Source organism: Panthera tigris, chromosome B4, assembly GCF_018350195.1.
Source record: "Panthera tigris isolate Pti1 chromosome B4, P.tigris_Pti1_mat1.1, whole genome shotgun sequence".
Classification (NCBI taxonomy): Eukaryota; Metazoa; Chordata; class Mammalia; order Carnivora; family Felidae; genus Panthera; species Panthera tigris.
This window is the reverse complement of record NC_056666.1, coordinates 114,144,308-114,160,287: the sequence shown is the minus strand read 5'-3', so window position 1 is coordinate 114,160,287 and position 15,980 is coordinate 114,144,308. Positions and strand designations below refer to the sequence as shown.

At 41.5% G+C, this 15,980-nt stretch overlaps 1 protein-coding gene and 1 pseudogene across 1 annotated transcript in view; one reads left to right on the top strand and one right to left on the bottom strand.

The window, feature by feature from the left end:
- CRADD (CASP2 and RIPK1 domain containing adaptor with death domain) overlaps positions 1-15,980 on the bottom strand; it is a 173,279-nt gene that overhangs the window by 61,432 nt on the left and 95,867 nt on the right. The window lies entirely within an intron of this gene.
- On the top strand, positions 1,952-6,623 carry LOC122240183 (annotated as a pseudogene).

Sequence of the window (15,980 nt, the reverse complement as noted above, 5' to 3'; positions counted from 1 at the left end):
AGGGCTCTAAAGACAAATTCCAAAGGGAGACTTCAAAGATACCTTGAACAACATCACAGGATGGCCTGTGTAGCCTCTCGAGGTGAACTCATACACAATTCTGTACAAACTGGAATCTAAAGAGTCAAGACAGTCTTGTACGTAACAACTGCATTAGGTCTTAGCCATCTTTATATTATTCCCTTGGAACAGTGCCCTGTACATAGTAGGACATGTAGCAAATTCTTTTCAAAATAGATTTCCCTTGGGAATAATCAAACTATGAAATTACCACCAGTAACAGCAGGGTTTCCAACCACCAGACATTTTTTTCTAAGGAGGAAATGCAGTGTTCTATTTCATCATTGTCAGAAGTAGTTTTTAAGAGTAACAGACCATCCTATACTGCCTCCTATATCCACTGGCAAATAGGAAAAGTGTCCTTCCAAAATGGTGTCTTTTAAAGAAGAAATCTTTATTTTTAAACCACTGAAATGTAGGTTGAAGAGATTTCAAAATCTACGAAAAAGCACGGGCATCGACAGCATTCTTTTGTAAATTTTGAGCAACTCACCATCAAGATAAGAATGAAAAAATTACAGGAGACCTTCCACCATGACACAGGTAATGGAATTAACATTTAGAATGTGGCTACGGTGTGTTAAGTACCGTGCAACATGTAATCTTCAGGAAACCCAACAGAAGAGGTACAGCCATTCTCATTTCTACAGAAACAGCAGCTTGAAACTCTAAGAAGTTAAATACAGATATACAAGCTAACACATTAGAAGGCAGAGCTAAGGTTCAAACTCAGGCTTGTCAGAATCCAAAACCTTGTCCTTTACCCCTTAAGCTTGAAGTCCATCCCAGAAGTCTAAAGCAGAAGGCCCAATGGCCAGCTGTGTGTCACCAAGAACAGTGATTTGATAAAAATGAAAAAACTTGACAATGTTGGGGCGGGGGGATGGGTGAAACAGGGGATGGGGATTAAGAAGGGCACTAGTTGTGATGAGCACTGGGTGTTGCAGGAAGTGCTGAATCACCATATTGCACACCTGCAACTAACATTACACTGCACGTTAACTAACTGGAATTTAAATAAAAACGAAAAAACTAAACTAATTAACTAAATAAGTGAACAAATAGATAAATAAAATAGAACCACATGATCTAACAATTCCACTTCTGGGTATTAAAAAAAAAACAAACAGAAAGGACTTGCCAATGTTCAAAAATAAGGGGTTTTACGGGGCACTTTGGTGGCTCAGTTGGTTAACTGACTCTCAGTTTCAGCTCAGGTCATGATCTCAGGGTGTGTGAGATCAAGCCCTGGGTCGGGCTCTGCACTGGCAATGCACAGCCTGCTCGGGATCCTCTCTCTCCTTCTCTCTCTGACCCTCCCCCCACACTCAAAATAAATAAACTTAAAAAAAAATTAAAGTAAGGGGTTTTATATAAATTATGGATTTGTACTTCTCGTATATCAAATTCACTTCACTCATCTGCCTACACAGGCCAGGCAGATAATGCCTTTCGGTCTGTGACCCCTGCCATTCTCTGTTGCCTCCCCAACACTTTCTTTTAAGGCAAAAACCAAAACTAACATTCCACCCATATCTTACCTGGGTATTTCACAGGAACTTAGAATCATACCACTGTGATGAAGTAGACCATAACTGCTGAGGTCAAGTGCAAGCCTTTCATACAGAATTGAAGGCCAAAGAGTTAAGTGACCAGTTCATCGCACAAGAAATAGGACTAGATCTTGAATGTTCTTAATCTTGTCTGCTCTGCTACCCAGCTCCTCTTTGATAGCCAAACATATGTCTGAGTTAATGACCTACGAAGTGGGGTATCGCTATTCCTCCGAAATTCTGTTTGATACTATTAGCATGAGCTTGCGTTTCTAATAATCACTGCTCGTACTGCCAAAACTTCACATCTATTTTCTTTTATTCGCCAAAGCGCTCCTATGCACAAATCGCTCTGCTTTTATGGATCCACTCCTTGGCCTCCCTTCCTGTTCGGCCAGAAGCTGCCAGCAGCACTTGTGGTTGAATACCTCGGGGTAAAAGAAGGTGTGAAGAAAGCTCCAAAGGGCACCCTTCACTTCTCATTCACAGGTCGAGGACTGCAAGATGATACCAGTGGGTAACTCAAGCCTACTACCCTCCGGAGAAGACATCGTTTTAATTCTGAAGTTTTTACAGTTTTATTAGTCAGAGAAAATCAGTCTGAGTCATTCTCAATTATGATATAAATGCCAAAGCATATTCCAATCATATAAGCTGGCAAAGCTTCTTGTCCTTACTTGCAAAGGTACTGAGTTGATCAAATTTAAGTTTTAAAACCTTGTCTCCTGGACCAGGAGAAGATACTAAAGAGACAGCTTGTCAAACTGCAAGTTATTTTTAGAGGTGTTTGTAGCATATGCATTAGCAAACATAGTTCCTATTTTTTTTTTAAAGCGAAACGTCACGTTGGACTCATTCCAATGTTTCTATATGTGACTGAAGCCAGAAACAGCATTTGTGAAAATACCACTCTTGAGGGAAGTACACCACATTAATAATGAGTTGGGCCTGAAAAGATTTTAGGATTTCAAAGTAAGCAGTTTCCATGCTTCTCTAATAAATCAAGAGAGAATAGATACTCACTTTACTAAGCAGGAGAAAATTTTAGATTTCTACCAAAATGATATTTCTTTGCCATCTGTCTTCATTCCCGACCTGATTTCTTTCTGGTCGTCTTGAATGAATATCCATTCTTATGTCCTTAACTGTCTTGCAAGGTAGCCAGGCCAACTGGCTTTCCCACTGGACTGCAAATCACTCTGGAACCCTGTGTTCTAGCAACAACTGCGTATCTGACATCAAATACCAGAGGTCTGCTACAGGTGCTTCATCAATCTCTTCATCTCCTTCTGTTTGGCTTCAGGTATCTGCAGAACTATAAAATGGCACTCTGGCACATAACCTAGGTTTTGAAGGTGCCCTCATGTCCACCAAGGGACAAGCCATGGCAGTGTGGATTACTGGGTGGGATTACTTCCTGCTGATGCTCTGAGACTGTACAGGGGTTGACAGCAAAGTCTGGGGACTCAGAAAGCCTGACTCCAGAGCCCAGCTCTGCCATTCTCCATTCTCTAAGTGTGCAACCTTGGGAAACTCACTTAACCTCTCTGCGCTTTAGCCACCTCAGCTCTAAAACAAAACTGCTAAGAGGGTTAAACATTAGTAGGTATTTAAAGGACTTAGCACAGCTCCTGGCATACAGCAAGATTCAATATTTATTATTTATCCATTTTTGGTGCCTTCACTGGCATGCCCTGGATAGGAGCAAAATTTTGTCAGTTAGCCTGACTACATTTAGTGCCTTGATTCTTGAAGGAAACAACAATGTCAAACCCATTAATATAATTTTCTAGGCTCTCAGTCAGACATCTCTAGGGCATAAATCACCGTGTGGGACCAGCCACGAAGAACCACACTGCAGGTGCTTTGGAAAGTCACACTAAATCTTACAAAGCAGAGGTTATGACTCCCGCACGCCCTGCAGCAGGAATTCAGTGATGTGGCTTGCTATCATGCCCTGACTGATGACTGCTATTGTTCACATCCAGAGCGTCGCACGTGACAGATGACAGTGACATGGCTGCACGTGCCCATGGGCACGCCTGGGTTTTACAAATGCCAAAATACTTTTGCAAGAAAGTAAAGCAAACCATGGCTTGGGGGAAGTTCAGGATTTTACTTGTTTGCTAGTTTTTGAGGGTTTCCTTATTGCGATAGTCCTAAACGTATTTTACAAACACAAAAAAAAGGAAATCAGCCATTTTTCTCTGGCCTCCATTTCTAGTAAAAAGGTGATTCAACATTGCTGTTGAAGAGCAAGCATCAATTAACCTTATTTGGGGGCTTAAAGTTACAATTTATAGAGTTTTACTTTTTTATGAGTATGAAGAGACTTGCTACATTTCAGACTCATCACTGCTTTGCCTTTGATCAGGTCTTTGTAATTATTCCAATAAGGAAGACACTTTGTGTCTTTCTCATACACAGATGCTACTCCATTTGATTTACTCAGTGTTTAAAATTTACTAATAAACAAAATTAAAAATAAAATAGAAAAATTATAACATCAAAGGCCCATTTCTGAGAAGCAGCATAAAATAATGCCTAAGAATTCAGATTTCAGTGACAGACAGATGTGGGTCTGTGGACAAGAAACTTCACCCCTCTATATTTCAGTTTCCTCACCTGTATGGGGACAACAGTAGTGCCTAAGTTTTGTAAGGCTGGCAGCACCAGAGTGATGCCTGGTGCAAAATGTGGCTGAGTAAAAGACAAGTGAAGCAGAAGGAATGGAAGAAATGGAAAAAGGCAGGGAAGCAGGAGAAAAGGGAGTTAGCCAGGACTCCCCAAATTACACAAATAGTGGCTAAAATCCAGGCTTTTGGCCAGGATTTGGCCTCTAAAATAGCACAACTTGATTTTCTTTACTAGGTAGATCTTCCATATTCAATAAAGGAGAGAGAAAAGTGTAAAGAACCCCCTTGACATACCACCAAACTTCAACAACTGTTGCTTCCTACCATTCTGATTTCATCTACTTCCCTAAACACACTTTTGTGTTTTCTTTTGACGGCATAGTTTCAAAGAAAATCTCAAGGCATAATATCAACTCAACAGTAAGTGCTCCTGGAGGTAAAGACTTTAAAAAAAAATAATCACAGGGGCACCTGGGCAGCTCAGTCGGTTAAGAGTGGACTCTTGATCTCGGCTCAGTTCTTGATCTCAGGGTGGGGAGTTCAGGCCCTGCACTGGGCTCCATGCTGGGTGTGAAGCATACTTAAAAAAAAAAAAAGTCACAATACCACTATCAGATCAATAAAACTATCAATAATTTCTTAAATAACACATAATAGAGTTGTGTTTCATTTTCTCCTACTGTTTAAAGAAAAGAAAGGTATTTTTATATTATTTTTCTTCAAATCAAGTTCCAAACAAGGTTCACACATGGCATTTGGCTTATAGGTCTCTAAGTTTCGTAACATATAACCATTCCCCCTTCCTACACCCTACTTTTGTCTCATAACATTTATTTGCTGAAGAAATTGGGTCATTTGTTTTGTAGAACTTCCCACACTCAGGACTGGGCTGATCTGTAGCCTTGTGGTGGTATTTAACATGTCCCTCTGTCTCCTGTATTTCCTGTAAACTAGCAGGTAGATACGGAAACTTGGTAAGATTCTGGTTCTAATATGTGCCGAAGGGATGTGGGCAGAATACTGCACAAGTGGTATTGTTTCTTTTCAATCAGATCACGTCAGGAGGAGTATAATGTTTGGCTATTCTACTTTTAGTGACGCTGAGACTGATCAGTGGGTTCAAATGTCGTCAAGCTGATTCTCAATTACAAAGCACCAATTTCACTTAAGATTTTAGCATCCATTAATGACTGTTGCCTAGCTCCATTATTTCATTAGATGCTGCAAGACAGTGGTTTTCTATTTCTAGCTCCCTTCTGCATTTATTAGCTGTCATTCTCTATAAAGAACTTACCTGCCCTGGCACTTCCTTTTGTGGGGGGGCGATGAGAATGGAGGGTGCACCCTGAGGTGTCAGGCACACCGCAGGCGTACAAGGTGGTGGGGTGCTGCCTGCCCAACCCCGAATGGTGCACTCTGCCCCTCTACGGCACATGAATCTGCACCTAATCATGTTGTCGCCAAGTCCCGTTTCTGGTATTTTGTGTTTCAGCCGAAGAAGATGACGTCTTCAGGGGAAACCGTCTACTGTGGACAGGTATTCGAGAAACCCCCTTATGGGTGAAGAACTCTGGTACCTGGCTGTGCTATGGCTCTCGCAGGGGCACCCACGCCAGGGGAGCACCGGAACCTGACCACTGCAGGTGCTGTCACCCAGTGCCAGAGAGGCATGGGCACCCCGCACCGCACCCGGGCCCACTCCATCCAGATCATGAAGGTGGAGGAGACTGCGGCCAGCAAGTGCTGCCAACAGGCAGTCAAGCAGTTCCACGACTCTGAGATCAACTTCTGGCTGCCACACCGGGTCCCAACGTGCCACCACAAGCCCCACTTCCCCACCAAGAGGTCCAACACTTTTTTTCAGATGCAGAGCCTCCTTGTCCCCAGGTCTGCCCAAATTCCCTGGGAAAACCAAGAAAAAAGAACTCACCCTGAAGTACTGGCTGTGTGTGCGTGTGTGTGAACACTCGTATCTTCCTTTCTTCCTTATACCGCAAGGAGCATACTCTGTAAACACCTCGCCATTTTACTTGTATAGTTAACAATGGATCCCAAAGATGACGTCATGGCAAGATGTAGACGTTTTCCTGGTTCCTTCTTATAACTGCATATTATGCCTCTTTATGAACGTACCATTTGGTTATTTCAACCATTCCTCTATTGATGGATATTTGGAAGGTTTCTAATATTGGACTATTACAAACAATATTGTACTACTTGTGTCTGTACCATTGTAGATTTGGGGCACAACATTTAAATGAACTGTTCGATCCTCTCTTAAGTTAAACATGCCATCTTAAAAATGGTATTTTCAATGCATTACATTTAACAAAAAGAGGCTGAAACCCAAGATACAATATGGCAGAGTAAAGCTTTTTATTTTTTGTTTCCTTATTTTTAAATGTTTCTTTCTTTATTTTGAGAAAGAGAGGGTGTGTGCAGGCATATGGGGGAGGGGCAGAGAAAGAGAGAGAGAAAGAGAGAGAGAGAATCCCGTGCAGGCAGAGCCCGACATGCAGCTCAGTCCCACAAGCCATGAGATCGTCACGCCTGACCAAAATCAAGAGTGGGACGCTTAACCAACTGAGCCACCCAGGCGCCCCAGAGAGTTTTTTAAAGTGCAGTCCATTATACACCTGCATCACAATCAGTCTCCTGGAGTATGTGACAAAAATGTGAATTTCTAAGCCCACCTTCAGGCCTTCTGAACAGTCGGGTGTGAGATTCCCTGATATAGTGGGGAAATTGCTGTACGCAGAATGGAAAGACTGCCCTCTGGGTTCAGTCGTGACATCTGAGCCAACAAGACCAGCCCTGGGTTCTTTAGGAATGATTCTTCATATGCTGGAGATAATAAATACCTTCCCTACCAACTTCATGGGATTTCCGTGTAGTTCAAATGCAATTATGTGTGAGAAATCAGTTTGAAAACTAAAGTAAAATTAAAATGTTAACATCTAGCAATAGGAAAGGCTTTTGCTCAAGCAATATCCCCATCTTCTCCCTCAACAAATATCCTACTTATACATTTAATGGTAAAGACCCATAATTTTCCCTAAGTGCCCACATTCCTTCCTTGATTCATTTCTGAAAGTTCACATAAAATAACTTAGCCAGTTGGCATCCAAATGCACTCTTTATAGAAGACACACTACTCTTCAGGAATACCCACTCACCTCTGTCTAGGATACCATAAGGCAGTCATGACAAAACCTTGATCCAACACGGAGAGGAAAAGTAACTCAAGGCCACCACGGGTCTGCCTTTGATTAATTTTATACAAAGGTGGAAAATGCCTGATGCTTCAGAAATCATTGCCAGTAATGAGACACACAAAGAAAGAAAGAAAAGCCCAACCTACCATCAGTGTCCTAAAGAAGAATTTGTTCTGCCATAATTTGGTGCATGGTGTACTTTCAGTCTGGTTCTATGAAGCCAATAAATCCAGACAGGTTCAGAGTCTGTTTATTTTTAAATGACAGGCAAAACCACTATAATTTTTGTCTTCTTTCCAAAGGAGAAGACTATGCACTGTTCAGTAGTAGTTTTTTCTTAAGGATCCGGAACAGTTCCTACCATGTGACTGTGAAAGTCATTCCTCCAATACAGGGCTTGAAGTACAAGGTATGGTCAAACAATGTACAGGGGTAAATATGAAAGCTTTCAAAAGAAGAGGGGGGGGGTGGCTGGGAAGAAGCACTGGTGTTTTTTACATCTACCCTGAGGGGGAAAAAAAACTTTAGTTAACACCTATTGATGAGTCAAAGAAATAAAAAAACACCCCTGATGCAAGACGAGAAAGCTTTAGACGACTTTTCAACTGTTGGATCCGAGTAAAACATTAAGCATCCATTTTCAGAATGCACGTTAGGGGTTAGGTTTTTGGTGGATAATTGATTTTAAATGGCCTACTCTCCGAATGAGGAATTTACTAATCACACATGGAGGTGCTACTGGGATCGGGGTGTGTCAAACCAGAGCCCCTCTTCTCTATGAGCTGTGGCCTCAGAAACAAGTATCCTTTTCTATATGAATGTTGATCTTCCGAGCACACGTTCAGGTACAGAGCAAACAGTGAAATCAAATTATTTTCTTTTCAGAAACACACTTCACAGTGGTACTGTATTTTGGTGAGGTGAAGTGTTATGTTTAGAAAAGGTAGAAGCAGGGGAATTATTCACTTTTCTCCCTCTTGGTGAGAAAGGTTTCACGAAGGGAAGGGGACTTCAGAAGGCCCTTAAAGCTCTGTAAGTGAGACCAGCTGACAGAACCGGACAGGGAAGATCGGCCCAGCCCAGACAGTGGGATACGGGTGGAGAGGATCCAGACTTACCGGTGGACAGTGGTGACAAAGCCTGCGTCACAGATCGACCCAGACCAGAGGGACAGGCAGGACACACACCAGAGTGATTAGAAATGAAAACATCGGGAAAACCCAAACAGTCTGTGGATGAGCCTGAAACTATGAGTGACGCTCTTGGCCTTTATTCAAAATAACACTTGACATTTATTGAGGATTTGACTATGGGCTTTTTACTTTAAGAACTTTTATCTGGGTTAAATCCATAATCAGCAATCCTGTGATGGTGGTACTTTCTCATCTGCCCTTTTCAGGTGAGGAAACTGAGACACAGGGATAATTTATCCAACATGACACAGCCAGGAAGAAGCAAAAGCCAAGATTTGAGGCCTGGCATTCTGACTCCAGAGCCCATGATCTCAACCACCCCTCAATGCTGCCTCTCTAGAAGAAAACAAGGAGAGTTCCCATAGGATATATTGGAGTTGGAGAAGAATGGCACAGTTAGGCTGGTAGAAAGATGAATTCTTCCATGGTGTTCAGACCTGTTGTGGGAAGTAACAGAAGACACAAAGACTAAGGTCTGATAGGCAAAGTGGGAAATGGCCTAGCACTGACCAAAGAGTTAAACAGGGCTGAACGCTGAGGATATCATGTAAGATGATCACAGTTTCAGTATCCTTTGAAAAGTGGGATGCCAAGGAGTCACCTCAGTCTGTGTCTGTGTTTTGGGTGAGGGAACAGCAGGTGAGAAAGGGCAGGGATGTCAGAGAGAAATGAAAGAGCAAAGATGCGCGCAGTCCAGGGAGGCTGCCTAGTGTAACAGCAGGAACCGGAGATTTGGACCCAGGGACGATTGGGTTGAAACCTGGCACTTTCTCTTTATTTCTATGTGAGCGCATGTAAGTTAGCTCTCTGTGTCTTTGTTTCTGTACCAGCAAAGCAAGAGTTGTTGTTGTTGTTGTTGTTTTAACTGAGAGCATTATATAGGATTAGATACATGATATATGCAAAAGTATTAGCATAGTGTTTGATATGTGTGAGGCATTCCAAAAATATTGGAAGGGAAGGGAAGGGAAGGGAAGGGAAGGGAAGGGAAGGGAAGGAGGGACGGAGGGAGGGAGGGAGGGAGGGAGGAAGGAAGGAAGGAAGGAAGGAAGGAAGGAAGGAAGGAAGGAAGGAAAGAGAGAGAGCGAGAGATAGGGGAGGGAGGAGGAAAGAAAGGGAGACCACCCACCAGCTGCTACATCTTACAATGGGGAAATTGGCAGGAAAGGCCTCAAAAGTAGCCAGAAAGGGAAGCAAGACTGCAGCCATGTCACAAGTCCTATGACACAGTGCCTGCATGCCACATTCGCCACATAGGATACCAATGCCTGTATTGGCCAGTCCTATTTCCAGAAGGGTCTGCCAGCACATAACAAAAATGGTTTGCCTGTTCATTTATTCCTCCCTTTGCTCATTCAACATTTGTTATAGCCACAGAGCTTGGCTAGGAAGAATGCACAATTGAGGAGATGCGAGAGACAGGACCATCATGATGTAGTGGTCCCCCTGCAGCTCTGTGATCATCCACCTAGTGGCTACATACAGCAGAGGGATCCAGGCACAACACAGTGACGACCAAGACATAATCTATAATTGCCCCCAATTCACTTACGATCTACTAGGAAAGAGACACACGAATACATTTTTACAACACTCATATGATCACTGCTATGAAGTAATTTGGAACGGGGAGGCAACAGTGACAAAATCTTATAAAAGATTTCATGACTGTCAATACTTTCATATCAGGGTCCCATAACTCTTACAGTCAGACAAGACCATATAATAGTTACTCCAACACGACTCTTTATGCAATTTATTCAACACTCATACGTTATCAGTCCCTTGTTCATTTCATATTGTTAAGCACAAGTGTGCACTGAACATCATAAAACTATTCTCTGTTATATTCTTTGGGGGGGTGGAAAATATTTTATACGTACTTGATCAAGAAAAAATGGTTGTTTGTTTGTTTGTTTGTTTGGGGGGGTGGAACTGTTATAGTCTTAAAACGCTGATGTTACCACTAAATTCACTCAAAGTCTGGTCCCGAATACCAGCTATAACTTCCAGCAATGTTTCGTTTCAACAATAAAGCACAGTTAATCCCATTACTAAGTTATTCATTACTGTGGAGAAATGAGCTATTTTCAAAGAACCACTGCTTGCTTTGAAAAAGTGAACATACAGCTCTTTGCCCTGGCAAAAATTTCAGAAGCGTTGCTTCCAATCTACCTGTAGGGCAAGATAAAGTTCATTTTATTTCAAACTTCCGCAAGATTTTAATCTCAGCATAATCAGGTTATATGCAAACAGTTTCCTAACCAAAATTTGACTTCTCTTCTTTCAAGATCAATAAAAACCACGCAGAATAGTGCTATTGGAAGTTCAGGCAGTGGTGACAACTAATCATTTCACTGGAATAAACTGAAGGGACCATAAAATAGATCCACTGCCCAACCACCCATTCCCTTTGAACAACCAAGGCAGCAATTACTTTTCAGAACTGGAGACTGCACATGCTTTTCTTGGATAATAATGGAACCACAACAAAACAGTCTTTGATTTTTAAGATTTTGACAGTCCCCAAAGTCTATCCTATTTTTGATTACGTACGAGACAGAAATGTCTATAATCATAGAATATTAGAGTCAGAAGGTCATCTTCTCCATCATCTATCCAACGTCTGAATCTCCTCTTTATATCTCTAACAGATATAATATAATCTCTTATTGAACCTTCCAAATTATTAGAAAGCACTTCGTTATATTGATATGAAATCTCTTTATTTGTAACTTCAACTTACTGCTCCTACCTTAAGCTACTGGCCACTATACACACTATGTCTAATTCCTCCTTAAATCTCAAAAAGTAAGGTATAAATAGAGATTAAAGCCTAAAACAAGAAAGAATATGCCTAATTCCTTTAAAGGAGTCCAAGTTACCAAGCCAAGATGAATTCTATTTAGGATACTGAATTAACTGACAGATGTATTAAGATGTGCAATACTCTGAAAAATTAAAGAGAAAGCAAACAATCCAGATTTTGAAAAGGATGGATGAATCTGATTCCCTAAGTCATGGAATAATGAACTTAATGCCTATCCCTAGCAAAATTTAACAACAAATTATTATACAGGTCAGCATTTCTGAAACAGTGCTCTCATGAGATGACACCTATTCTATTAACTTTTAAAGCATCTTTAGAGTTCTTCAGAAAACAGCCGGAGGAAAGCTGAAACAGAATGTTCATACTCACTTAGAAGGCAAAAAATACCAGGAACCATCAGGGGTTTACCATGAACGACTTAAGTCAAAAAACTTCATTTCCTTTTTTGATAGAGTCGCTATCCAGACAGATAGGGGGACTGCCACAAACATGATATTTTGATTTCAGTAAAGCTCATCTATCTAAAGTCAATAATCTGTATAAAGTGGTTTAATTAAATATGAATCTGCCTACTGAGTCTACATTAATTCAACTTGTTTACCGGCTTTCTGGAATCCTCTATCGAATGACAGGAAGAAAGAGAAGGAAGAAGGGACGAGTCTAATTTGGCGTGCTTTGTGAAGCTAGGCCACTTTTTGAGAATCCTTACTTTCATTCACAACCATCTGCTTGCGTAGCACGGTCGCAAGCGTGCTGAGGGTCAGTATCAAGCAATTTGTTCTAGACAGTCCAAAGTGAACCTTTAAAAAAGAAGTCAAGGCAGGCCTTGTCTGTGTTTTGTCATTTTGATGTTCCATTTTCCTTGTTTGCCCTGAAATTACACACTGTGGCTCTTGGCTAACATCTACAGAGTACTGTTTGCTTGTTTATGTGTCTTACAATATAATTTAAGCTGCAAACACAATCCTGTTTAAAACCACTAGGTACTGATAGGCATGGGAGTCAGGGTGTCCAGTCAAAACAGCCAGACTTTGAACCTCGTCAGGCGTGGATCTGAATCCTAGCTAATCACTTAACGGTTGCGTAGCTTCAGGCTTGTTATTAAATCTTCCTGAGCCTCAGTGTCCTTGCCTATAAAATAGGGTTGATGATAATACGTGCCACCCACAGTGGTCATAAGCAGTAGAAAAAAAAAAAGTAACTAAATTCTCCTTCCTCGTACTCAGTCCTGAGTGGAAACTCAACAAATTGTAGTTGTGACTATTATTATCATCACCAATCTTGTGTGCTTCAATTTATTCTGAACCATGTTTATGTTCTACATTCCAGTTTGAAGATCACTCTCTTTGATAGAGAAAGAGAGAAGCCAAATAGTTGAGTGGGTCTGCCTTTCGTCATGCTAACATTAGTCCATCCGCCCCAAGCAATGAGCTTAGCCCTCATTTGTTCTTGTTTTGCGCATAGCTTTTCAAGAGGCTTTTTCTGCCGTCTTTAGCGCTCTCTCCAGCCTCACCTCGGTCTGAACTTGAGCGCTGCAGGTATTTTCTTACGAGTTTTATGCCACTCTTCCAAATTGGTCCTTGAGCATGTGCTCCGCTTTCAATCTTGGATACATGTTCTCTTAATACCCAACTCACTAAAAACTTCCTTGTTCTTAGAGTGGTTCCCTCCCTTTTCTCCTTCACCCCCCAAAATTGTGATTTTTGCCCTCAGAATTCCCCTTCCCTCCTTCCTTTCTTCCTTCCTTCCTTCCTTCCTTCCTCCCTCCCTCTCTCCCTGCCTCCCTCCCTTTCTCTTTTTGTAGTGCCCTCTTTTCAAGTCTCTGGACATTGAAAAAATACCTATCCTTTCTCTATATTTTCCTGAAGTCACCATTACTATTTGGTTATGTCCAACTTTCCTTTCTTTGGCAGTTGCAAAACACTACGATCACAGCCATTCCCTCCCAAGGTTTTAGCCATTTCTACTTCAGTTACAGTTGGTTAGAACTAAGTTCACAGTAATATTTCCATCTCCTTGCTTCCTCGATCTGTGGTTTAAAAAAAGATAATGGCAGAAGGACTTCTGCTCTCCATGGACTGAAACATTTATCAGACATGGAGAAATTTCAAGTCCTCATCAATGACTGTATCTTGGCTTGTGGCAATTTTGACATTTTGCTAAATCTAAGCATGTGCAGTATCACCAACCAGCCAAGTAAGACTCTCACTCACTTGTCTACACTGACCTATAATAGTTATTCAGGCATAATCAAAATGTTTTGGTGCCACTGCCAAGAGAACAAGCTGTGCTTTGAAGTTCAGTCATGACAGTTCACGGTCACAATGTGAATGGGGTTGGAAACAGATGAAAGTTCGTACCCCCAACTCTGTACGTGGTAGAAACCTTGCTCTCACATTCTTTGTTCATTTTGTGTGTTTTTGCTATTTTTTTTAAATTTAGATATAATTGACCCATAATTTCTTACATTTTTGAGTTCTTCTATGAATTCATTACAACTTCCAGAATCCTAATACAAGAAGGAATTCTAGTACAGGCCATAACTGACCACCCTTAAAATGTATTTAAGAGAAACAACCCCAAAATCAAACAAACCCAAACCAAGCAAAAACTCTGTGTGGCTACGTTAATGGTTAAGATTTAGCTAATAGCCAGAAATCAAGAGCAATTTTAATTACCTTGCAGTTTCATCTGTCTCATTAATCTGAAGTTTTATTCTTCATTTATTGAATGAGAGGGAATTCCCTAAGAGAGGGTTTGCCTTTCAACAATCAGCTAAACATACTTAAGTTCCCCCAGAGGTCTAGATATTGACATATCCAAATTAAGATCACCAAGCCTGATAAGTGTAACTGAGCTTAGTTACTTCCCAGTTAACTGCAGGCTGGAGACTAAGAATAGAAATGCATATAAAAATATCTGCCAGTTATTCAACTAGTATGCATGGGCCAGAATAGCTCCCTTCCCTTCCCTCGTGCTCTGAATCACCAACCAAAGTGTCTCTCACTGCTAAAGAGTCTTTAGCAAGTCAAAATAAAATCAGAAGAAAATTTATTTCTTATAAAGGTTTAAAAGTGGGTAAGGTTCCTATTTACATCCTAATCGAGCACAAAGGCTCGTGGTTTCTTATCCATGATTCTTAAATGAAGTTTTAGAGAATAAAGTATATTCCAGGTAGTGAATCAAATACAGTGACCAAGAAAAAGATTTCTTGTAGAGGCTGCTTTTAGGCAACCAACTTGAACAATGGAAACCTGAGGAAGGTAGAAGGGCCCACAGCGGCCCCCCCACCCCCCTGGCTGAATATAAACAGGGCCATTTGGCAACCCACCTCAAAATATCCATAGGCCCTAGATGACCACTGAGTTACTTACACCGGATACAGGTGCCAAAAAATGAAAATTCCATATGTTCCTAGAGCTCCTCACCTTCCCCCTTTAACTACAGCCCCCCACCACTGTCTCCCGGCAGACAGCCTCTGCTTTGCTGTCCTGTCTGCTGCTCCTTTGTGGTGGATTCAGTAAATTTCTACCTCCTTTGTTCTGCCTTACATGAATTCTTTTACCACCCATGCCGTCAGCCTCCACCCATTCAGGAGACCCCACACTTCTGCCTGATACAAAATAATTTTGCCATTATGTCAATACGGACCCACACATGTGCCATCCTGGGCTTCTAAAGCAAACCGTTGGTAAGCAAGGAGTAGCCACCTAAAAAGATTAACCTCCAAAATGTAACTGTGGAGACCTACCTGAGGCTCTTTCTGAGGCTAACCTGAGACCTGAGAATAATAAGAAAGTTTTGGATGTTACAGTTTAACCTACTCTGTGCTACAGAGCCACAGTGATGGGTAATGAGGAGACGAAAGGGTAAAGAGTGTGTTAAAAAAGCCCCAATTATAAGGAAAACTGGGCCTTCACGGAAAGGTATGTTGATTTGCCCGTAACTTTCAGTGTTTGCTGTTAAGTTTAAATCTCTTTCCCTTAAGCTAAATTTTATCAATCAGTACAACTCAGAGGCCACTTAAAATCATAACTTCCTTTTAAACATTCTTATCATGATAGTTGCTGGCAAACACATTCCAAAAGAACAGTCACTTCCACTATGTAGAAAAAGCTTAACTGCTGAATTTAAAATGGACAAGTTGCTCTTATTCACAAAGGAGGGCCTCACTGTCCTTTGTGACCCTAGGCCTTCCTCCCCTTCTCCTTGACTCAGCAGCTGAGCTCAGCTTCCTCTCCCTGACCTTCCTTTTCCAAATGCTGGAGCACAGCAGGCATTTCTAGGTCAGCAAAGGAAAGTATTACTGCCTTCCAGGAGAACAGTGTCTTCTGTGTATTCAAAGCACTGAACAAGGACAAGGAGTCAGTCATTCAGTGTACTAACCCCCATTCTCACCCTAACTAGGGCATGGCATTACCTGCCCCTTGTCTCCATTCTGCTAGGGGAGAAACCCCACCAGCCAACTCTGTAGCTGGCTATCATCAACCACC